Source organism: Marmota flaviventris, chromosome 3, assembly GCF_047511675.1.
Source record: "Marmota flaviventris isolate mMarFla1 chromosome 3, mMarFla1.hap1, whole genome shotgun sequence".
NCBI classification, from domain to species: Eukaryota; Metazoa; Chordata; class Mammalia; order Rodentia; family Sciuridae; genus Marmota; species Marmota flaviventris.
The window spans coordinates 35525193-35551116 of record NC_092500.1 but is presented as its reverse complement, the minus strand read 5'-3'; positions in this window follow the sequence as shown (position 1 = coordinate 35551116).

Below are 25924 nucleotides of genomic sequence, written 5' to 3'. Positions count from 1 at the left end.
AAAGACAAACTAAATATAATTTCTCTTTATGGATGAAAAAACCATGCAATTGTTCAGCCCACTTTTTTTTCTCTAAGTAGACAGTTTCATGCCCAATTTTCTCCATTCAACATATTTTACAAAAAGCAGATGGAATAACTTTTTTACATCTTCCTTCAGGCATGTGAAGGTTGTTGAGAAAATAGATCATAAGAAAACATTTAAAAAATACATTAAATACATTCAAGATGTGCAAGGGAAACCAAATACAGATTTTGCATGGCCTGGCATATTTAGAAGGAGTGAGAAAAACACTGGATCCAAAACCTTGATTAGACTTTTGCTCGAATTACTAAATATGAATAAATAGTATATCAATATTTATTTTTTATAGTTTTTACAATTTGAGGAAAACAATTAACTTTCAAGTTAAAATGGTGATTACATTCTATATTTTAAAATTCTGATCATACTAAAACAAACAGAAAAAGCAAATACAAGTCCCATAGAGAAACAGCTATATATTAATAACATATAATCATCAAAGATTGAAGTTGAAAACCTTAGTCATTGGCATCCACACAAATATTATATTCCTTTAACAGGGTATCAGAGCATATGATATGTTTATGATTATACTTTCATACATTTAAAAAATATTGAATTATTTTTTGCATAGATTCTTAATTTCAAAGCACTGTACTCATACTTTTATATGAATTTTTTCATTTAACTCTCATAATATCATTATATACTAATAAGGTAAAATAATCACATTTCCATTTATCATTTAGATAACTGAGGCTTAAAGATTTTCAAATCACCCTTCAATAAATTGGTAGAGGTGAAATTTAATCTTAGTCTTGGGTTTGGGAGTTTAGTTTCTAAATCACAGAATTATATATTTTTTAATTTAAGAATATACTGAGATGTCAATAAAAGGCATCATTACATTTTATTACCTTCACATACAGTGAAATTAAACATATATTGACTCATTTTAGTATAAAATCAATATGGGATTAGCTAATATCTTATTGAAAATCAATTGAGTATATAAAGTTTAGACGGTTTTTTTTTTCAGATCAAATAGCAATAAGAAATTGAACTTAAATTGAAGCCTATGACTACTTATGTCTTGAATGGTTTATTATTCTACTCAAATGATCTGTTCAATTTATATTGATTCATATATATGCTTTAGTGTATTTCTTTGTTTAGAGAATGTCATATGTCCACAATGTTACTGTGTGAGATTTCTTCCCTTTGTTTCAAGAGAAATATTTCTACTTCCTTCTATTTACCAGATGTGCATTAAATACACATACAAAACTTTAAAAGAAAATTGAACCTAGCTACTCTTCAAGGACCTCAAAGTACAATAAAGAAAGAAAGACAACAAACAATCAATTGTAATGCAGTGGGATAAGTATTTTGCTAACACAGTCAAAAATGATTATGAGAACACTGAGGTGTTCATTACTCCTTGCACTGGGGCAATCTGGAAGGAGAGATTATTCTGAAGTCCTGGAATGCAGTAAAGCTAATTTCTAACCCAACCAAATAAGTAGTGTGCTCTAATCACATGAGTTAATCAATTCTGAGATTACTCAGTAAATGTGTTCAATAAATAAGCTTTAGGAAGCTCTGTTTGAGAAATATTGCATCCGTCTCTGTTGATCTATCAATTGGCCTCTGCCCTCAAGGAGTTCAGAATGAAGTCAAAAGAATGAGAAACTACATTTCAAAAGAATTTTATCTCTATAAGGGCAGGGGATTTTCTTCGAAGTCCATGAGCATATTGTAAGCTATTTATAAACCCTGGCTTCTGGAAAGAACTCCATAAATAATTATTGAAGAAATAACTGAATGATTGAATGAATATGGAGGAAAACTAGACTTTGATACCACATGCACCCATGCTCAAATTTTCATATCCTGCATCTGTGATCTTTGTGACTTTAGAGTTTGGGTAAATAAATGTATCAAATTTACATAGTTCTGAGAATTAAAGCTAATATTATTAGTTTTTTGTACTTACTCATAAAGATATAACAACTCCTAAAATTGGTAAACAGAAGTAAAAATTGATCAGCCACATCATGAGAAAACTATAAGAATAGTCAAGGGAAATTTCATACAGGAGAGAAAAAAGCTACATTAAAAACAAAAAGAAAACAGCAAAATGCTCCCCAAACCAAAGACAATTAAACAATAAGAACAGAAAAGTACTCAGATAATTAGAGAATGGGACATATAGTGATCTTGGTAAATTCGATAAAAATTAACATGATTATGTTTCTGAAAACTTTATGTAAGAAGCAGTAGCAGTTTTACACAGTAGAATAATTATGACTTTTCTATAGCCATATAAACTTTGCTTAAGGTAATAAATAATATTTATAAATTATTCATGATTAGCAGTGTTAATGAATAAAATGTTTTATCCTGAGAGAGTTAGTGACATTAACAATCCTGTTACTATATCTCTTTCTCATATTAGGAAATCAAGGAATTAGAGATTTTTAAATAATTTGGTGAAGGTCATAGATCTATTGACTGGATTTCTAGAAATTTTATCTAATCAACTTGATATTTCTTAAATGTGGGACATGGATACACTAGTCTTAGTACCTATGGTATTTGTAAAATTTGTTTCTGGATTTCATCCCAAATATAGTAAATTAGAATCGTTTGGAATGGGGTCAGGAATCCACAGTTTTAGCAAATAGTCTGGAAGAGTATTATACACATTGCAATTTGAAAAATATTCCATTATGTAAACTGTAACTATCCAATTGTTTTTAAGCATGGTATTATATAAGTTAACTAAGTAACCCCCAGTTTTCTTTTGTGCAATGTGGGGAAATAATAGCTACTGTTTTGATAAATAAGTTAATTAGCATATATATAAACCTCTCAAGACAATATCTAAAATAAATTGTTATTGTTCAATAAATGTTAGCTACCATTGTTATTGTATGTATGTATATATATATATATATATATATATGTGTGTGTGTGTGTGTGTGTGTGTGTGTGTGTGTGTGTGTGTGTAGTTGTTGTTTTTTACTAAAAGGGGCTTTTTAGACACACTATGGATTTTAATTATGGCCCTCTCAACAGTCATTTTCTCAGAGTAAGGAGCCTTAATCTTTAGGGTTTTTTCATGGAGGCATTCTGTCATCTTGGCCATTTAAATTATACCTTCCTGAGCTTTTTCCATCTACATTATGTCTTTCATTTCACTAGCAATCACACTGCAGAAGATTGCAGATGGGGCCTCACCATAATTTCACAGTAGGATAAGCTTATGTTTCATGTTAGTTTCCTACCCTTCCTAATGCTACCCAGCATTTTTAGTCTTTTTGTGCACATTAAATGGGGAAAAATGCCAAAAATCATTCACAGTTTCCTTTTCCTGGATTGGAACTAACAGATTAGAGGCCATCATCTCAAAAAAATAGTGTTTGAATTTGTTCTCTCCAGATTAATTTTTCTAATTAAAATAATAACACTTTATATTCTCCTGGTGCTTTATGATTCAGAAAATTCATCTGATCTGAGGTTCGATCTTTTGTATATGTTTACTGTTTTATAGAATTTCTTAAACACACATACATACTCACACACAAATAATCAAATCAATTATTTTTACCCCATGCTCCAAATCTTCTTCTATGATAAACATGAAATATGTTTTGGGAATAATGCTTGTAGTACGTGTATTTTTTTCTTTTTTCTTTTTTAAAGAAATCGACTCTCAAAAATATTTTAGAAGACAAGGAGTAGGAAAAGTCATCAATCATCAATTGTGAAATTAAAAAAAAAAAAAAACCTCTTGTCTGACAACCAAATGTTTTAACTGTACTCAACTGAGCCTTGGTGGAGCCACATATGCCTGGAAACAGCTCAGCACATGAGGCAGGAGCATCAGCATCGGTGTGTACTGGATACTGAGACCTTCGTTCCTTCCCTGGAATAGCTTCAATTTCAAGGGTTATTACCTAGCATAGGATTTTACTTGGAAAAAAAGCAAAGATTTCACAGTTAAAATGGAGCTGAAAGCTACTGCACTTGGTAAAAGAAAATTGAAATAAGAAGTCAGTTCAGCAAAGATATCCAGGAAGGCAAGTTAATATACAACTGCCAATCTCAGGGACTTAAACTGTGCTGTATATTTAACAGCGGATGGTGCTCCATTTTGTCACATTTGGAGACTATCTTTAGCATCTCTGTTTACTCTCAGAGAAAAAGATATATGTGAACTCATTCAGGGCTGATTTAAGTCTTCACCCCTAGGAATGACAAGACACTTCTGCCGATATTTTATTGCCCAAATAAGTTACATAATCATGACAGTCTTCAAGAGATAAGGAAACCTAACCCTACTATATGCCATGATGGAGAAAAACTAGAGCTATCAGAAAACAGAGGTAATGGCCAAAATAAAAGCTCACTTTACTGAAGAGTGAGACGAGTAATGTGGAAGATACAAACAACTTGTGAATTTTTAAGGAGTAAGTAGGTTCTTTCAGAGCATCATTCATCAATGAATGATCTGCATCTTCTTCATAACATGAATGTATAAAAGCAGAATCTAATGGAACATAAAAAGTGAAATGCTATTGAAAATTATACTTTAAAGACCAATGATCGTGTGTGCCATTTTAAAATATTTCAACCTGTTTCCTTATTTTTATGTTATAAATTATAACTAATAATGACGCATGATTATGTTTATAACAATAATTTAAATTTCTAGAAAAATCATAATTTTTGAGGTATTCAGGTTTATTAAATGCCAAGTAAAATCAAGAGCTTAATTTAGTTATACATTTACATTAATAATTTTTCCATTGAGTAAGAAAATTATACTTCCTGTAAATTAACGATAAATGCATCAAGATGACTTGCATTTATCAATACTACAGATCATCAAAAAATAAATTCATTTTGTATCTATGCCAAGAAGAGTTAAAGAAGTCATTCATTCATCAATTCAACATATGCTCATTGACTATTGAGCACTCTATTAGGCCCAAGGCAATTGGAAATAGATTCATCCTTCTAAGTTATTCCCAATTCCCTAAGAAAAGTCAGACATGAAAATACTTCCTTAAAATATATGACAACATACAGCTTTACAATTGTGTAAAATTCATTTGGTTGCCATTAAAAGAATGAGAAACTGTGCATTTCTACTTAAAGTGTAGTTTGGTGATGTGGACAGAAAAAACAGAAGGATAGGAAGGCAGATAAGTTATTTTGCAAGAGACATACTGGTGAAAATGAGGATGAGGATAATAAAACTTAGAGTGATTCATTTAAGATGATGAGTGTTATGGATAAGAATGGAAGGCTTGTAAGTAGAAAGATGAAATAGACATTTGCCAATAAAAATAATATAGTCCAATGAAATATATTTGTCTCTTTCCCCAGTAAGCCCTGAAGAATAATCTATTTGTTAACTTGGCAAACATTTTTTGCATAGCTATTTTTTTGCCATACATGGTTATAAATACCTGGCACTCAAATGAGTAACTAGTATGAAATTCTAGAAAATAATTTTATTTAAATAGAAAAATTATAGACAATCCTGTATTAATAATACTGGAAACCACATAAATGTATCAGTGGATACAAGCATCAAAAATTTTACTTTTTATGTCATTCAGTCACAGTTAATATCATTTCCACATATAACATTAGTCAGATATAGACAGGGAAACAGAATCCATGCCAGGTACTAAATAGAAATAATTTAGAATGGGAAACTAGTTACAACTAATATGGGGTGAATTGAAAATACAATTTGATGGTCAAACAGATTTTTATTAAAAAGTATGGGAAAACATAAACTCACTTAATGCTCGAGAAACCAGAAGAGGAGAGGTAATAGCCACCAGGTACTGGGGCAGGGCCATGGACACTAGAACCACAGTGTGGTTAGAATCATAGAAGAACTTAACCTCTAGAATTGTGATATGGGAGGATCACCTTGCAAACTTTCTGCTGCCTCTCTCTAATCCTTCACTTTGGCAATTCCTAGGCCATTGGTAAGGGAAACTGGGAAATTAGGCCTCCAGGAATTAGTCCCCTGCAATACAGAATAGAGCCAGAGAGAAGAAGGGAATGAATCTGAAAAGAAAGGAAGTGAATACACACAGTTCTCCCATTTCAGCTCACTATCCATTCTCACCCATTCTCTATAACTAATGTTCACATAACTGTAATGTGATACTTCAGCCTCCCATGATGTAACTGTTCTTCATATAAAGATATTGTAAAGTGATCCCCTAAAAGAGAGACTGTGTCCCAACAATCTCTGTATTCTTCTTAAGTCCAGAATCTCCAAGCTCAACACATTATTCTCTTTAAAGTCTTAGTATGATTCTTCATGATATTCCTGTTTAATACTCAGATAAAATAATAAAAGGACAAGAGGATAGTAGGGAGAAAAATTCTGTCTATTTATCTACCTACATGTTATAGTTCTACCTTCTATGATCAGCAGCTCATGGAACTATGGTTGACATTTATGAGTTTTAGTCTTCCACCACCAATTCCATGTTACCCTTGTTTCCTGTGCTCACCATTATCACATTCAGCATCTCATTATTTATATGACTGAATGATCCAGACCATTAGCTGGTTGAATGAAAGAAACCATTCCTAAAAGATCTCAGTCTGTAAGTCTCCACTTTTCATTAAGTTGCTGAGTTCATTTGTTCACATCTATTATTAGATGTACTAATAGGCAGCCAATGAATTCCTGAGTTGTAGACAATGGTGTCCATGTTCTCTTTGTTTAACAGCACTCCATTCTTTCTTCTGTAGTTAAGAACAATTTCCCCAGGCAAGAAATAACCCCCTTCACAGCCTGCTCATCAGTGGTGGGAGGAACCAACATGAGCGGAGATGTAATTTCAATATAATTCAATGAAAACAATGTTTTGATTGATGGAAGCAAAATTTTTTTTGAAACCTGGCTCTCTAAAATAACAGACTCCTAAGTTGAAAGTGAAAATTATGAGTAAAAACACTACAATGATTTATTAAGTGTAATAATGAAAATCATATTTGTAAGGTGAAGTTACAAGCCAAACCATATTTAATGAAAACAAAATGATTATCAATTTGAAGTAGGGGTTTCTCCAAAACTAATTAATTGCCTGTAGTACTATAGTGTGGCTCATGGAAGCTCCCTTTCAATATTTGCATTTGCTATAGTAGGATTCGCTGAGCAACAAAAAATGAATCATTAACCAGGTAGCACTATAGCCTAAACCTGCCAAAGAGCCTTCTCTTGCTCTCTGTCTTCTCAAACCTAGAAAATAAGTGCCTAGATAAATGGATAAATTTAAATAAACTATCCAAAATTCAAAGAATCCCATCAAACATTTGTCTTCTTCATTGTGATGGACAGAGCATATTTTTTCTCCCTTTGGTATCCTGGGATACCACAGACTGCTGAATTTCTAGAGCTTTTGCCTTGAACTTTCATGGTATTTATCACTTTCAGATGTGGATGTATCTTGTTAAAGCATAGGATGATGTACTCATTGTTGCTCACTGTTTTGAATGATCATAATGTTTGATTTTTGTAGCATTTTAAGATAATTAAAAGACTTGTGAACTTGATGATGCGTTAAGGCCATTTCCCATAGGCACAAGATGTGACAGTGTAGGTATAAATGTTGTCCTGCCAGCTAAAAGGAGGTTTATAGTTTTCCATGCTAATTGATATAGAATAAACAAATGAATAAAATGATATGAACAACTTATGTCTGATAAATAGATGCATACTAAATGCTTCCTGTCCAGTTACATTTTTTTTTCAGGAAAGAATCCATATCTAGAAAAGCAGCTATTTACTTTATAATTAAGTTGCAGAAAATTTAGTCATTCTCCAATATCTATTTGGCTTTTGCTCAGGTCCATCATACTTTAATACTTCAATGTTGACACTAATCTCACCAGTTCCCTGAGGGGTACAGTATTCCTTTTGGTATGTGATACTGGAGAAATGGTCTTTCAGAGACTTCCATTTGGCCTTTCCTGTCAAAATAACATGTAGTTCACAGATCAGTGAGTTAATATGGTGATATTTCCATTTGATAAATATATCTAATAAACTATGCCTTGAGAAGTGAGTGGTCTAACTATAAAATGAGCCTGAAGTTTCAATGGCTCACTGTGATATGGGCTTGGATCAAAATTATACTTACCAATTTAAAAATCAGTAAGCTTTGAGTTTGAATATGTTTGAATTTGTGTTTTCTTTGATTACAGCTAATTCAGAGCCAGTGATTACCAATTCACACAATGTTCGAATATATATTGCAGATTCCTTTGGGGAAGACTTATGGGATGTTTCCTTTTAAAATTGCAAAAGTGTTACAGGGTATTGTTCTCAAGAGACCTATCTGTGTCTTCCCATTTTTTTTTTCATTCCAATCTTAGGGTTTAAATCTTCCCAAACTAATGCCCAAATCATGTCATTAAAAAAAAAATTGAGTGTTGTATATTTGTGTGCCGCACTCCGGCTGGGCAAAAGAACCGGGAGGTGACAAGCAACTTGAAGATTGAAGCGGGAACTGCTTTATTGCAGGGAAACTGAGCGGGAACTCAAGTTAGCAGGCACCCAAAGTAGCGGGAGCCCTTTATTGCACAACAGCAAAGGTATATATACCTAACTTATTACACACAGCTTGACTCAATTAGCATCATCTACATACAGCAGTCAGCCAATAAGGAATCTCCATCAACTTAATGGCTCAGTGGTGTTGCCTCACAAACCACTCCTCCTGGCAAACTGCCAGCTGCCATCTTGACATGATTTGCGGTCCCCAACATTTGTGTTTGTATATTTGTTGCATATTTTACAACCAACCTAATCAAATTTAGGTCAAACTTTTAGCCATTTATTACTTATAGATACCAAAAATTCAAAAGCTATTTAAGGTCATAAAGACAACTCACTCATTCTTTGATTTCTTGAGATGAAAATTTAAAAGACTAAGCCTCTTGTTAACTTCTTTTTTTCAATCTCTACACAATGGTGAGAAGCAGCCAGCAAACACTTGCATCTTGTACTTTTCCTGAATTTTCATTTCATTCCAAAGGTGATAATATGAATAATCCTGATGCCTCTTCATGCCATATATTACTAGTGTCACATTTATTTTTCTTTGGCAAAATATCCTTTGTGTGATCAAGTTCCAAGAAGAGAGTAATACAAACCTTGAGTCTTGTACTGAAATTCTTTTATGGAACCATTCCTGGTATTGACTGTTTAATATGATTTAAGAAAAAAAAAAAGTCACCATTCTAGGTGGTTCAATAGAGCAATGCAGTTTTAAAAGAGATTGAAAGAAGGGATGGTGAAGCAACCAACAACAAGTAACATCTGGAGAACAATATCACCTTTAGATAAGGAGGAGAATGATGCAACCACAATCAGGACCAATTAATGGAAATTGGAAATCTACTGAAGGCTACCTAATGAGAGCCGAAAAACCAAAGAGAAACAAAGACAGTGTTTACTTCTCTTTCTTTAACCTATAAACTCTTGACTGTGTTTCTATTGACCAGCACAATGAGAATCCCTTCTCATGGGATCCTTGGAAAGGTAAGTTGAAGAATTCATAACTCCATAAAAGTAAATTACCTCAGGAATAGTTCAGGGAGTGGATTGAGAGCAAACAGGGAAATGTCAAACTCACTCATTGTCATAACCTTTCTTCAATATTAATTCATTAGCATTCTTTAGATGCCACCATAGCCTTTTTCTTAAAACCACTATTGTTTCTAGAAAAAGATTGCCTTACCCTATAATTTTTCTTAGTAATCAGCTGTAGAGTCTAATCATGGGTCCTACAGTCTTGAAGTTCTTCTTTCATTTTAAAATCTGGTATTAAAAGCAATTTCTTTGATCCTGTCCATTGAAAAAAAGGCATTATGAAAAAGTAGCCATGTCTATTTTTATCCTTGACTTCTTAGTGTTTGTATACAAATATTTTCTAATTTTACTTCATGTATATATCACATCTTAAAATTATCTATACATTCAAAGCCAGCCTCAGCAACTTAACCAGGCCCTAAGCAACTCAGTGAGACTCTGTCTCTAATAAAATGTAAAAAAAATGCTGGGGATGCAGGTCAGCAGTTAATCGCCCTGTGTTCAATCCCCAATATCCAAAACAACAACAACAACAAATACAAATACAAAAAAATACAAAACAAAAACAGTATTTAAAGGCTTTTATTTCCTTTCTATCATCTCCGATTTCCTATATTGATTCTCGAGTATCTTTCTTTGCATAACAGGAAAATATGCATGAATAACTGAGCTCATTCTGGAAAAAGTTGAAAACCTTTCATTATAGTGAGTTTAATTCAGAGTAAAAATTTCCAAAACACCCATTTTTGGGTGATGAAAAGAGAGATAAGTGAGAAAACAACAACAAAACATTCATTTCCTCCAATTTGCTTACCTCAGTCATTACATGAATTATCTCAATGGGGTAGATATATATATTTTGAAAGTTTCTTACTCCCCATATTGTCCAATGGGAACATGAATATATCCCAGGCCATATATCAGTTACACTATACCAGAACTCATGGGAGAGGGCAATGTAGAAAGCTGGAAATATAATAAACTGTGGGACCAGGTGCATCTAGGCTATAAAATTGGCTCAATGATCCAATCAATTTGTAATCATGGGGAGTGTAAATTTAGAGCTCTGATTTTGGGTCTCTTCATAGGATTAGGGTTAATAAAAGCTACATTATAAGGCTGTTGAAAAGATACATTTCTGTATAAACATATATGCATATATTCATATTATAGTAATGAACAATTGATCAACAATTTGTTATAATTAGGGTTAGCAATCGCATCACTTCAGACTGTGATGCATAGCCTCTTCAGTATGATAAGCATGAGTGGGGGTGGATTAATCTAACCTACTCCTTAAGAAGGTCAAAGGACTTCCAATCCAATATTGAGTGCCTGCTCTGTGATAGGTAGATTTTTGGCATTTTACAAAAATAATTTACTTAATTAAGGTAAGAAAAGTTATTACCAGATGAAAAGGAACAAGTGTGTAAACAAAATTATGGTCAGCAGTATGGATAATTAAGAAGGGACAAATTTATATGATCACAGTGCATCTTGAAAGAATATCTGTTCATCTATTTTTTTGTCCTTTTTTGCTGTCATTGGCATTTTAGCAATAATTTCCTCATCATGTCACAAAAAATATATATGTGTATATATATGTATGTATTTACATATATATATGTATGTAAATATACATGAGATACAAAATGTTTCCTTCTTCATAAATATGGGTTTAAAATTCCTTTTTAAAAACTTTTGGAAATATGTTCTTCATGATTCAGACAATTTTTGATAAAGCAAATTATAATTATAGACAGCAATTTTAACAGGTTTCTTTAGACATAATTTACATGTATAAATTTCAACCACTTAAAGTGTACAATGCAAAGTTTTCTAGTATATTTACAGATGTAGACAATCATTTTAATCTAATCTTAGAACATTTAATAATTTCAAAAAAGAAATGTTAAATTACATGTAATTTCACATATAATTAAAGTACCTCAGTATGGGGACTCGTACTCATTGTAAGTACCCCAGTATCTCAGAATGCAACAATATTCAGATGAAGCTAAGGTAGAATCTAATCCAGTGGGACTGAGGTTTTTTTTAATAAGAGTTGATTAGGTCACATAGACACTGGGACCATACACACATAAAAGAAAGACGATGTTAGGAGATGGGGAGGTAGTCATCTTCAAGCCGAGGAGAGAAGCCTTAGAATAAACTGGAGCTACCAATGCCTAAGTCCTGAACTTTTAGGCTCCAGAACTGTGAGAAAATAAATTTATATTGTGTAAACCACCTAATCTGTGGTATTTTGTTGTGGCAGTCTTAAAAATCTAATATTTGTTTTTATTATTCTTTACACATACTATTCTATATTAAATTCTTTTAATATACTATGACAAATTACTATGTAATTACTATGTAATTATCAACAAAGCCTTGGGAAACACTTCCTAACCAAAGTGATATACCTACAGCACAACAAATGAATGTTCATACAAAGTGGGGAAATTAAAACTATACATGGATTTATTGCCATTTGTGTCAGGTTTAACTGCTAAATGAGATTTGGGATCAAACTTCCAAAAACAATTTAAAAGGAAAATACTTTAAGTTTCAGAACTTGTTGGATGTGGAAATGTGTAAAAGGTATTGTGGGCTCAGGCTAAAATAATTTTAAAATAAATATATAGTCCATATGTTAATGCTAATTAATATAGTAATATAAATTTCCTTCTCAAACAACTTTATAACTTCCATTGTTATTAGAACTACAAAGACCCTTAAAATGCTTTAGTCACTGTAATTTACAGTGTAGTAAATATAAACTTAGGGGTTTTGTAAGAAGACTTGAAGTCCACTGTGAGCCTTAGTGTAACATAGCCAATATATTAAAAATGATAATAAAGTGAGGCCGGAGAGGGTCCATGAAACAGGCCCTTGGAAACTATACTCCCCCGAGTCCCACTTCAATTCCTAGTAAAACTATGGCACTAATATAAAATAGTATTGGGACTATTAAATAGATTTAAAAATATCATGAATAAAACTTGATAGTCTTCACTTGAATTATAAAATTGGACTTATATTAAAATAATACATTTATTCTTATTCCTAAGGTTACTTGATCCTGTCTCAGGGAAAAATATTTGGATCTCATTTCAGACTGAGGAGGCATGCTCCATCCTAAGCAACATTAATTAATAAACCTTCTGCTGGTTTCATTTCACCTTACAAGGTCAAATTCATTTGACCCAGAATATCATTTGTACTTTTCTTTTCTGATCTTATAGTTTGTGCATAAATGAAAAATTCCAAAAATTAAGTTGGTATTTAGATAAGTTGCCAAAGGCCAGTTTGTGTCACACACAAATAGTGCAATTTTTCTTTTTCTTTTTTTTATTTTTTATTTTTGGTGGGGGAGGGAGAAGTTTCTAAATATGCATGTAAAAACTACTCTAAAACGGGACTTGTGTTTAATACATGAGAGGACTGGCAGTAATCCGAGTTAAAGAACTTTTCCATGAAAGAGCAAGTGCCTTTTGGGAAAGAGAGGCCATATGGTAAAGGCTTATCTGATACCTTTCTGGTCCTCAGAATTATTTTTAATGCTCTATCCTTCTTTATTTCATCCATAAGAAACCACCATTTTCCTAACAGGCATTTTTTTTAATGCCCAAACAGGAGAATGTGTTCAATGACCATGAATTTGTGGCTTTTCATTTCAAAAGTTGAATCAGATGTAATATAGAAAATATTAGAAGAATACACAATTAGGGCATAATCAGACTGTATATTTTTTCCTGTATTTTTCCATTGCAAGCAGTGATAACCTGGCAGGAATTTCATCTCAACCCTGTGTTACAGTAGATTGGATATGACTGAGTGAGTTGTGAACACCAACATGATTTTCCATGATTTTCTCACCACATACCTGTAATTGATCAAGTAGAAATTATAAGCACCATGCATATGCTTAAATTTCAAATACAATGTCTCCTATTTATAAATCAGAATAATTAATCACCTTGTTGATGTTTTCCTAGCACACATCTGACAAATCTGAAATTGAAACCAATATCTGGTTTCAAAGCTAGTGGGGAAAAAATAACTAAGGGGGATTATTTGAAAATTAACGACAATTTATGTGAGTTTGGAAATCCTTAGTTTGGAATAAATTTTAAAAAAGTGATCAAGAGAGAAAATTTGTGTTGAGGTAGGTAATTGTCAGGGATGGTTGCTCAATAAGAAAAATGTTAGCTCTGTAAGCTGACATTAAAAAATAAAGCAATCATTGCAATCTTGAAAGGAAGTATCATGTTTTCTTCTACTTTTTCTGATACTCTTTGGATATTCAATGTGCCTATGAAATGAACTGTCACGCTATAAAAATTTGAGAACTTTGGTGTGCGTGTGTGTGTGTGTGTGTGTGTGTGTGTGTGTGTGTAATATACACATCCAGTAACATTCAAGTAATATACTGGAAAAAAAGAGTTTTAATTTTTCCCTTTCTTGAGCTCAAACATTATTATTGTTAGAAATCAGGAACAAACAATGTGGCTTGTTCTTCTAAGAAAAATCATAAATTCCCAATGATAAGCTTTATTTATTTCTGTTTGTGCCTGTCATAACTTTTATCTTATCCTAGTCTATGCTTTCTGTGCCTGTTTATTCCTTTAGATTATTTTTGCTTTCTCCTTCTTTGAATCTCATGTATCTAGCAGACTGCCTGGCATACAGCAAATGTTAAAAACATGTCCAGAATATGTCTCCTGCTGTTTTACCACTCTTTCCCATTTTTCTAAATTGTAGGATGGGAGGAGTTATAAAACAAAAACATTCTCAGCAAGACTGATATGAAATACAAACATTTCTAGAAAAGGAAGTGAATTAATTTGTGGAGGTTGTCACTTAAAAGTTTCTGAGAAGGTGAGGACCATTGAGGAATGGAAATTCTGACAGTGCTATGAACAGAGGGAAGTTCACCGAGAGCCACAAAGAAGGTGTTTTTTTTTTTTATTGGTTGTTCAAAACATTATAAAGCTATTGACATATCATATTTCATACATTAGATTCAAGTTGGTTATGAACTCCCAATTTTACCCCAAATACAGATTGCAGAATCACATCGGTTACACATCCACATTTTTACATAATGCCCTATTAGTAACTGTTGTATTCTGCTACCTTTCCTATCCTCTACTATCCCCCCTCCCTCCCCTCCCATCTTCTCTCTCTACCCCATCCACTGTAATTCATTTCTCTCCTTGTTTATTTTCCCATTCCCCTCACAACCTCTTATATGTAATCACAAAGAAGGTGTTGTTGGGAATTGTGAAATTATGGCACACATATTTTACATAAGAAGAAAGCAGTGTTTAGGAAATTATCATGTCTAGCACAAGGTTACTAAGATCATTAAATTAAAAAGTCAAGAAAAACAAGTCATCTAACATAAGGGATAATATTATGCCACTACATGGGCTCATCTGAATTTGCACATTAAACATCTGTTTTGTAGCTACATGACCTAAGGGTTTCTAGTCCTGTTGTGATGTCCGGATTTCCAAAATGTAACTCTAAGAGTAACTTTAAATTTTACCTTTTGATTATAATTTCCTGACTTATTTTGCTTTGACCTTCTTTTTTTTTTCAAGTTGGTGCTTCTTTAATGGTCATAATATCAAAGGAATAACCTTTTTAAAAACATTTTTAGTTGCAGATGGACACATTAACTTTATTTATTTATTCATTTTTACATGGTGCTGAGGATGGAACCCAGTGCCTCATATGTGCTAGGCAGGCCACTCTACCACTGCGCCAAAACCGCATCCCAAAGGAATAGTCTTAATTCAAATACATTAAGCAGTATATGTGCAAATGGTGATGAAGGGAAAATAAATTAAAAGTCAACAAAATGAAAGTAAGACTGGGTTCTGATGTAAAATTGGCATTTTCCACATCTTTGAAGTGTGATGATCAAACTTTACTCCCCTCTGCTCTTCTTCTATCTTCTTTCTTTCCTTTTATGTCATTTCTCTTTTCTCTTCCATCCTTTTCTCATTTCTTCAATTCCATGTTTCTTTATCTTTATCATCTTATTTATTGTTTACTGTGAATTATCTCCAAGGAATTCATACTATAATAAATTTAATGCTTCCTTTCTGTTAGTTATTGGCATGTTATTTTATTTAACCAAAATACTTAAGATGTGTGTGTGGGAGGGGGGCACATATACATTCATTAAGACCTTGAAACTCTGTGAAATGCTTTATATTTGTTATTTTATTTAGTACTAGAAACAATCCCATGAGGACAGTACTCTCAATTTTTTCTAGGCCTGAGAAAACTGAACCTAAGAGTGAATGAAATGAACTCTGAATTGAACTCCTGTAATAAATTCCATAATGAAGATGCAAATTCAGTTCTATTTAATTTCAGAATTTTAGTTCTTGACAATTGAAATTCTTGCTTTTATTACACTAAATTTGTAACTGTATTTTGAAAGAAGTCTGTGGTCAATGTTAGAGCTAGGACTTCTGATTAACATTGCAAATTATCTATTTATCCATCAATATGGTATACATGTACATGCCATTTGCAGGAAAACAGATGGAATCAGAAGATATCAAAATGATGCAAATAAGCAAAATAAGCCCAATACAGAAAGGCAAGTATCACATATTTTCTTTCATATGTGGAAAAAATAAAGATGATAAGAAAATAGAAATAGACATTTAAAAAAAAAGGAAAAAAGACAGAGGGTGTGGGAAGAGAGGAGGGAAAGAGAAAGAGAGGGCAAAAGGGAATGTCGATGTCACCAAGGCATAATACATGCATGTGTATATATGTTGCAATAAACCCATTAAGTTGTACAATTAATATGGGTTAATTACAACAACAATTAAAAAATAGCAGCATTGAACACCAATCAATAAATGTGAGAAAATTTTAAAAACCTAAAAAATTATTTTTAATAACATGCAATCAATAAATGTGAAGAAATTTTAAAAACCTTAACAATTATTTTTAATAACATGGTGTATTAATTCGTTGACTATCAAAAAGGCAAAATAAAACAAAAAAATAATGAATGATTCTTACCATTAAACACTTTATGGACTAATTGAGTCTGACAGGCAGATACAAGGAACTTGACACACTTCTGTGTTGTAAGAGTACGGAAAATTACTCTCTTAGTAAAATTTCAACAAACAATGAAAATTATTAACTTTAATATTCCTGCAGTAATTAGATATCTATACAAGCACAATATCTTCAACCTATAACTTCCTACTTTCTTTCCTTCTCTGTCTCTAATAATCATAATTCTGCTCCGTTTTTATGTATTCAACCATTTTCAAATTCCAAACACAAGTGAGATTTTGCAGATTTCTTTCTGTTTCTGGCTTATTTCACTTATGATGATGTTTTCCAGATTCAGGCAGATTATTGCAAATGGCAAAAAAGTTTATTGACAGTTAGGTTGTTTCCACATCTCGACTATTATGAATAATGCTGCTGAGAACAGATGCAGAGAACAGATGTCTCTACAAGGTGCTGATTTTCATGTTCTTCATGCATAGTCTTAAAAGAAGGATTACTGGGTCATATGGTAGCCCTTTTTTAAATATTTGAGGAATCTAGAAACTGTTTTCTGTAATGACTGCACCAATTTGCATTTACATCATCAGTGTGTGTTTCTTTTTCTCCACACCCTCACCAACAATTATCTCTTATATTAATCATAAGATGAAAGGCATCCTAATAGTTTTGAAGTGGTATTTTATTGCGGCTTTGATTAACATTCATATTTTTCTGTTTATTATTGGTGGTGACATTTTTCATGTATCTCCTGGTCACTTTTATGTCTTCCCTGGGGAAAAAATGCCGATTCAGGTCTTTTGTTCACTTTTGAATAAGTTTTGTTTTTTTTCTATTGCGCTATATGGATTTCTTTGGGCTTCTCAAAGAATTTCTTTTTCCTTCCAAAAACATGAAAAGTTTTCTGTCATTATCTTTTAGAACATCTTTATGTCGCCCTCTCTCTTCTCCTTCTGGTCATATTGTTTTACTTCATGGTGTTCCATAAGTTTCTTAAGCTATCTTAACTGTTTATTCTTTTCTTTCATTTTTATTTTTGCTCCTCAAATTGGATGATTTCCAATGGCCTGTTTTTATCATTACTGAGCCTTTGTTTCTCCTGATGTAGTATGTTGAACTCTTCTATTGTATTTTTAAGTTGTTATTGCATTTTCAGTTCTATTGCTTATGTTTCTACTTTTAGAACTATTTTTAAAAATGTTATTCCTTGTTAAAATTAAGTTTTCCTTGCGTCACTTTCCTGATATCAGTGAATATATTAAGGTCATTCTTTTGAAGTTTCTGTTTGTGTAAATAACATATTTTCATTAAACTAGAGTTAGTTTCTGGAGATATTTCTTCTTTTATTTCTATATATTTTCTCCATTTATCTTGACTCTCTGTGTTGATTTCTGCACATTAGGTAAGGCAACACCTGATCCTGCCTTGTCAGACTAAACTTTTGCAGGAGATGGAATTTAGAATCATCCCAAGAGAGAGAATATAGGTCCCTCTCAAATTTTTGTGCTTGTTCAAACCATTGTCTTTGCTCTATATGCCAAATTCAATCAGTGTCCCAAGATAGGCAAGATAGACACCAGCTTTTTCAGGTGCATATGAAAAATTGGGGAGTATCAGATATGTGTTCCAGTTCTTTCTATCCTTTTGGAAAATTTGAAATCTGGAGTTTATTTTCTAATGACTTTGCAGTGGGTCAAAGAGTGGATCAGTGGCAAATCCCTGCACTTTTTTTCAAACTTCATGATTTGAACTTGAGGGGGGGGTATCAGCTAGAGGTGCACTCACTTAAAAACCACATCTTTATTCTCTATGGCTAGGAAGTTTGGGGAATGTATAGTCCCTTCCATTCCTAGAGCTAGGTTATTTAGAAGGCAGTCCTCAGACATAAAGGTTTGGAGACTCAATATGTTCAGAGACTTCTTAGGAGAACTGCAGACCTGGATTTATTGATTTAGTGAGTCAGGAGAGATTCATGAAATGCTCTGAGGTTATACTCCAGCAGCTGCCAGATGCGGACTAGTAGCTTGAAAGTTGCAGGGTCCTTCCATCAAGAAACTGAGTGATAAAGAGTTAAAGCCCATTCTCTTGAAACTGTTTACAGCAGCAACAGCTACCAGAAGTGCATGTATACCATTTAAGTTGCCTCTTTCCTCTCTGTGGCCTATGGATTTTCATGAATTCTGAGTCTCTTCCCATACCCAGGAGATTTGAGAATGAAATCTTCTATAAATTTGAGGTCATGCCATATATGTGTTCCAATCTCTTCACTTCTCACAAAGAACCTAAAAGTTGGGAATTGCTTCCTGAGTTTATGATGGTTGTACATGATTTTGTCCTATATTTTTCTGTCTATTCTGATATGAATATTTTCTCAATTTTCCATTGTGTAGGAGTCTCTCAACCATTTTCTGGCATTCTGTCAGAAGGAATTGATCTGTACCTAGATGTTTATTTGGTGCATTCATGAAAGGAGGGAAAGTGAAGAGCATCCAGTTCTACCATCTTGCTGACATCCTCCCTGCTCCATTGACTTTGACTATAACTTATGTTTAGTTACCTTCACCTGCCATAGCTTATGGATGATTGTTGAATAGTGGAATACTCTGTATAGCACCATGAAGAGACCCTGAAAAAATTACTAATTTCTAATAAATTTCTAAAATTACTAATTACTAATAAAAGTTCTATATTTTATTTATTCAATTTTATAAAAACTTATTTGAGGAATAAAATGAACTATAAGTAAAAGAGGGCAAATTTAATTTCAAAATTATGCAAGAGTTAAACTCAGAAAAAAATTAAGCCTGAAATAGTAAGTAAATAACCTTCAATTTATTTTAATTTTAAAAATTATATTCCCTAATATATATTGGGCTTGGGTGAATAAAAACAAATAACTTCTCTTGGACTCATTACATATTTCAAAATATACTTATTTCATGCCTGCTGAGACATACCAGTGAAACAAAGAGCAAAATCAATAAACAAAAGAAAAAAAAGGGGGCAATTTTCTGACTTCACAAAATTTTCATTCTAAATGACTTGAGAAATGATAATAACTACAACACATAAGAAAACTAATTAGTGCTTTAGAAATGAAAGTGTTAAGCATAAATGCATAAGTATATAGTGGGGGTGAGGGCAAAGTAAATGATGTGGTAGGAAAAAACAACATAATTTTTTTAATTAAACAACATTTTTCATGAATCACTTCTAGGTAATTCTCATGAAAGAGCTTGGGGTACTTGAGTAGGTCTTTGGGCAAAGGTCAAACATGGTTACTATTCTAACTATAAGTGGAACCCTAGATTTTTGTGTGAACACTGGAAATGGAATACTTGTAAAGACAAACTATATGAATATAGCATTCTGAATAAGAGATGACATTTGCTGAATGCTCATCATATAACATTCTCTTAAGTTCCATGAATTATTTTTTAAAAAACACTTAAAACAATGTAAGAATATAAACAAATATCTCCATTATATAGATGGATAAAAGAAGGTTCAGGAAGTTAGTGGAAAACTCAAGTTCTAAAATTCAGGAATTGGACAAGGAAATATTTTTCACCCATGAATCCTTAGACCAAGTCCATAACTACTACCAGCTTTTATCTAGGTGCATATGTAAGCTTATACTCCACAATCTCCAAATCCACTAAAACAACAACAACAACAACAACAAAAAACCCAAAAAACATTTAATTCATATCTAATCATATGATTAAAATAGTTATTAAATCTCTTTCAGAAGGAGTGTAGAGGTAAACGTTTTAGGCTTTTTATTCCTGAACCTACCTTCCAAATCATGGTAATGATTGTGAGAACTACTTAAATAGCAAGGGATCTAGGTCAGTGGTGAGATAGGAGTAGTCTTTCAGTCTAGATCACTAGTCCAGCTCATTCTATCAAGGACACCCAATGTGAACAATTCTTCAACTGCATCAAGAATTAAAATCCATTAGTCCTACTTCTTTCACTATTTTTAAAGATAATTTCCTTCTTTTCTAGATATAGTATATGGATTTGTTTTATGTGTTCAATCTTCCTTCACTTATTCATAACTCCCTTGAATTTCTCACTTGCAAACTTGGTTCAATTCAAATATGCCTTGTACCTGCTTATTCTGGACTGCCCGGAGACATCTGGAGAACACTGCACAATCATTCTGACTCTCCCATGCCAAATACATTTATGTCAAGTAGTTTTCATCCTTATACATTCATGCTTAATTTTTTGTATGGTGCTATATGATATCTACTTTTATTGAACTCTACAAAAACTCCAACTTTAGGACTCTTGCTCTAAAAAATAGTTCATACATGACAACGATTTTTGTTGATGAAGGAATCTCTATGGTGATCATTTTACATTTGCTTTAATTTTAGAGCTTTCTTTTTACACCAAATTACCCCCCAAAGGAAGAAGCAACCATTTACAAGATCAATTCTTTCATTTTTGTGATTTTTAGTGTTTTTTTTCTTTTATTTAAATTTCCAGATTATCTTCACAAACTGTCTTCAGGCAAGCTTATATTCTTTTGTATTCTATTGTCAAATTTTTGTTGTTGTGATGTTTGTTCTTCACTTAAGTAGTTAAATCAATATTTTAATGTTTCTAACATTGTCAATGAAAACAAAATAACATGCTATTTTCATAATCTTTCATTGCTGCTGGCATTTATAAACATGTAATACTGAACACAGAATACAGATTCATACAGAGCCCTCTTAAAAATAATTTTTAGTTTTAATTTTTTTTGTGTAATACAAATAAAAAGTATACATATTTATGGGTACCTTGTGATATTTCAATACATTTACCCATTTTGTAATGAATCAAGTTAAACATGTCTCCTCGAATATTAATCTTGTCCATATGATGAAAATATTCAAACTGCTTCCTTCTAGTTTTTTGTATCTCATTTGATCATAATGAATCATCTTTTTAATGAACTATTGAGTTTGGTTTACTGATAAATTTTGAGTAATTTGCATCAATATTCATCAAGGTTATTAACTTATAACTTTGTTTTTTATAATGTTCTTGTTCATTTTTCTTGAAACAAAACTGAGAGGAGAATTCTTTCTAAAGATTTATTATTTGCAGGAAAAAACTTTAAATAAATTCTGGGAATGGAAATGTTTACCTTACTTATGTGAGTCAAAGACAAAGGTGACATCTTGGAAGTTGGTGATACATTTTTAAAAACAATTTATTCCATCATTTCCATTCAGTGACAAGAAAATAGTTTTGACAAAATTTAGTGAGTTTTAACTTACTATTAATTGTAACATATTCTATTGTATTTGTGTATGTTTTCAGATTACTTCTCCAAAAATTACCTATAATCCATAGCCCGAAATAATCTATACCACAATAAAAATAAGGAAGGGCTTTGCCGAATAATAATACTCTAATTTTGTTTTCCTACTTCTTTTTAAGATAAAATGATATTATCTAAGTGTAAATTACAAGATAACCCACAGTGAAATAATATGTGATACTTAGATGTAGGCAAAATTTCATTTTATCTTTGTGCTTAATATAAAATAATGTGCCACAAACTTTGAGAATACCTTTATAATTTCCCGTTTAGAGATGCACTTTGCTTTAGAAAATTGCTATATTTTTTATATATTATGTTTTATTTGTTTTTTGTTTTGCAAAATGAAACTGATAAAACACACTTTTTACCTTGCATTACTTTATTGAAAGTTATACTTATCAGACATTGGGATGTTATCAATTTCAAGAAACCACCATAATAAAAGAAGGTAAATTATACAACCAAATATTTCATTATGCATACTATACAAATATGTTATATTACTTCAAAGACTCATAATATATTTTTAAAAAGAAACAACTTATAACAGTACTAAGTCAAACCCATAACGTAATAACATAAACCCATAGAACATAATGAGGTAAAAGTGACAGTAAATTAAATTATTATTCACATTAGTTTTTCCTCAGAACTGAGTCAGGTTGTTTATAGCCATGGTTGCCACAAAGGGATGATAACTAAAATCTGAGAGTAATAAAGAACTCGGAATCTTAGATGATGTAATTTTCAAACTTTTAAAAGTTTGCTTTAAAGCAAATTTGATCTACTGTTATATCGAATGTGAATAAAAAGACAAAAGCACAGCTGGTATTATTGAGGCTATTTCAGCTCAGCTGTGAGTTTGATAGATATTGATTTGATTTAATAGGTCTCTTTCTGATACACAAATATCATCTATAGCAGCTTAATGAATGGCCTTTACTTTGGCTTCCTCTAATGGGAAACTTCTTTTTCTCATGATGTTTTACTTCATCTTTGTTGATACACTTCCAATAAATTTACAATGTTTGATTACATGCTCTTAAAGTGACATTCAAGTATCATCTAACTAAAAATCATCTAACTAATCTAAAATGGATTACTTTCCATTATGCTGGAGGCTCTATGTCAATTAAAGCAGCCTGAGTCTAGCATGTTATTAACTTTTGAGACATCACAAAATAATTTATGAGAAGCTATGTGACTCCCTCAAATAATATATGTAATATCTTAATTTAATAAGGATCCTAAATAAAAGTAAATGTCCTGTCTGTTACAATTTCCCTGACTACCTTTCTCCCTCTAGTATGCCTCAGCTGTATATATCTGTAGAAAAACTATCAAATCATGATTCACACTTTTTTGGAATCACCCTAAAATTAAAGAATGATGTGTCAGTGCCCGTGTCTATACTGCCTCATCTACCTTCTCATACTCAGCTTATGATCTTTAGGCAAACACTTAGTTGAGACTTTCAGTATTCTTCATTAGTATTTTTTAATTTTTTTTCTGGTACTGGGGAGTTGAACCCAGGGCTCTATGCATACTAACATCTATCCTACCCTGACCTCACTGCCAGTACATTTTAGAACGGATTTAGAAAAATAAGGACTTACCCAACTCTGGAATATATGTCATATAAAATTTGTTGGTAGCCACAATGTGAACTATGAACTGGCAGGTGATTTGAAGTAGAAAAGGATGAAAGTGATATGCAGATAGAAGCAGAGAGAGGAAAGTAATGGGGTAAGAGAGAGCATGTTAGTATCTGAATCCATGTGTCCGTGTTTCTAAATATATTCATTGATGCTGTGCTATTTGTTTACTTAGTATATGAAAAATTTAATAAGCTTTAAATTAATTTCCTTCTTTATAATTAAGGGAGCTCAAGCCAGAATTTTAACCTCTAGAATCAAATGGAAAAAAAAAAGTTAATATTATGCATTTTCTTCAGTTCTTTTTTATATAAATTTTTTATACTATTTATTTTTTGACTTATTTCTCTTTCTAATTTAGCAATATGTCATGGAAGTTATAATATGATGAAGTTTTGAGTCTTTTTTTTGTAGTACTCCTTTTATCTCAACACTTTGAGTCTTCTATTTTTATTTTGTGTAAGCCTTTTTTTGTCTCTATCACCTACAGCTAATTGTTATGTTTTTCCAGAACAATAAAAAATAATTAGAACAAATTAAAAACTAGAAAAAATTTAATATATCCTGAAGTTTATTATTATTTTTCATTATCCAGTATTAAAGGTAGATCCTCTTATATTACTGAAATTAAAATCTAGACAACTTTCTCATTTACATTATTGATAACTTAGAGTAGAAGACATAAAATAATGGCTTAAAAGTAAGGCAAATTTAAACACTAACAAAATATATGCCATATAGTAATATACTACTTAAACGTGCATTAGCTTGTTTTGATCTACACTAAAAGTGTCTAAGTCAGAGTTCATCTTTCTTATTTTATGTTTCACACAGTCTGTAGGTAATAATCCTACAGAAGCTAACTTTCTTGTTCAAAGTTTGAAAAAATATGGAATTCAAGTCAATGTCAATGACAAATGTTTATCCAATCAATATATAGTGAATTAAGATGAGGATCAGACATCTTTGAAATAAATTCTAGGTGATTGTGTGATATAAATTATACATTTTAGAATAAATTGACTTTAAGATGAGAAAATGACATTCAATTATAATATACTAAAAATCAGACAATATTCACTACGAAGTAAGTATGGAATTCAAAGTAGCTCCTAAGCAAAGATAACTGGTAACCTTACCATTTAGTGCTTGCCTCACATGCACAAGGCCCTGGGTTCGATCCCCAACACCACCAAAACAAACAAACAAAAACCCTATATTCTACTTTTACACTGAATTTGAGGAATTCTTGTGCTAATCAAAGGAAAATACTACCGCACACTGATAGGAGTATACAGTGAGTTTTATTTAGGCCACATGTTTACAGGTTTCCATGGGGAAAGGCGGATGGGTTCCTCACAGCATGAGATTCCTCACACCAAAATGCCCAAGAGAAAGGTGTATGTAGCTCACAATTCTAGAGGTTGTAGCCCAAGACTGTGTGAAACAGTTTGTAGGAACTCTGGTAAAGTCACCTGTCTTAGTAAGCCTTTTTGCTGCTATGTCCAAAAGTCCTGACAAGAACAGTTTTAGAGGAGAAAAAGTTTATTTGGGTCTCAAGGTTTCAGAAGTCTCAGTCCATTGATGGCGGATTCTGTTGCCCTGGGCTCAAGGTGAGGCAGAACTTCATGGCAGAAAGGTATGAAGAAGGAAAGCAGTTCAGGATATGATAATCAGAAAGGAGAGAGAGAGAGAGAGAGAGAGAGAGAGAGAGAGAGAGAGAGAGAAAGAGAGAGAGAGAGACTAAGCTCAGCTCACTAGGACAAAAACATACTACAAGGGCACTCCTAATGACTCACATCCTACCTTCCCACAGTTAATCCATTCAGGTTGGTTAGTGCACTGATAAGGTTAAGGCTTTCATAACTCAGTCATCTCATTTCTAAAATTTCTTACATTGTCTCACATGAGCTTTTGGGGGATATCTCATATCTAAACCATAACATCACCTGATAGCAATGTTAAGAATGTATGATGGAGCAAACATTTCAGAGCATAAGCCTGGTGGAGGAGACAGGGGACAAATGGGGTCCTAAAATTCATCCCAAGGTGTTGAGAGCCACAGCCAAAGGGGCCCCAGCAAACTTCCAGCTGCCAGCAAACTTCCAGCTGCCGGCTGATGATTGGCTCACAGCGGCCCCAGCAAATCTAGCTGATTGGCTCCTCTGCGGTGGTGCTCATTGGGCTGTTTCCCTGCCCTTTCAGACCACGGAGCTG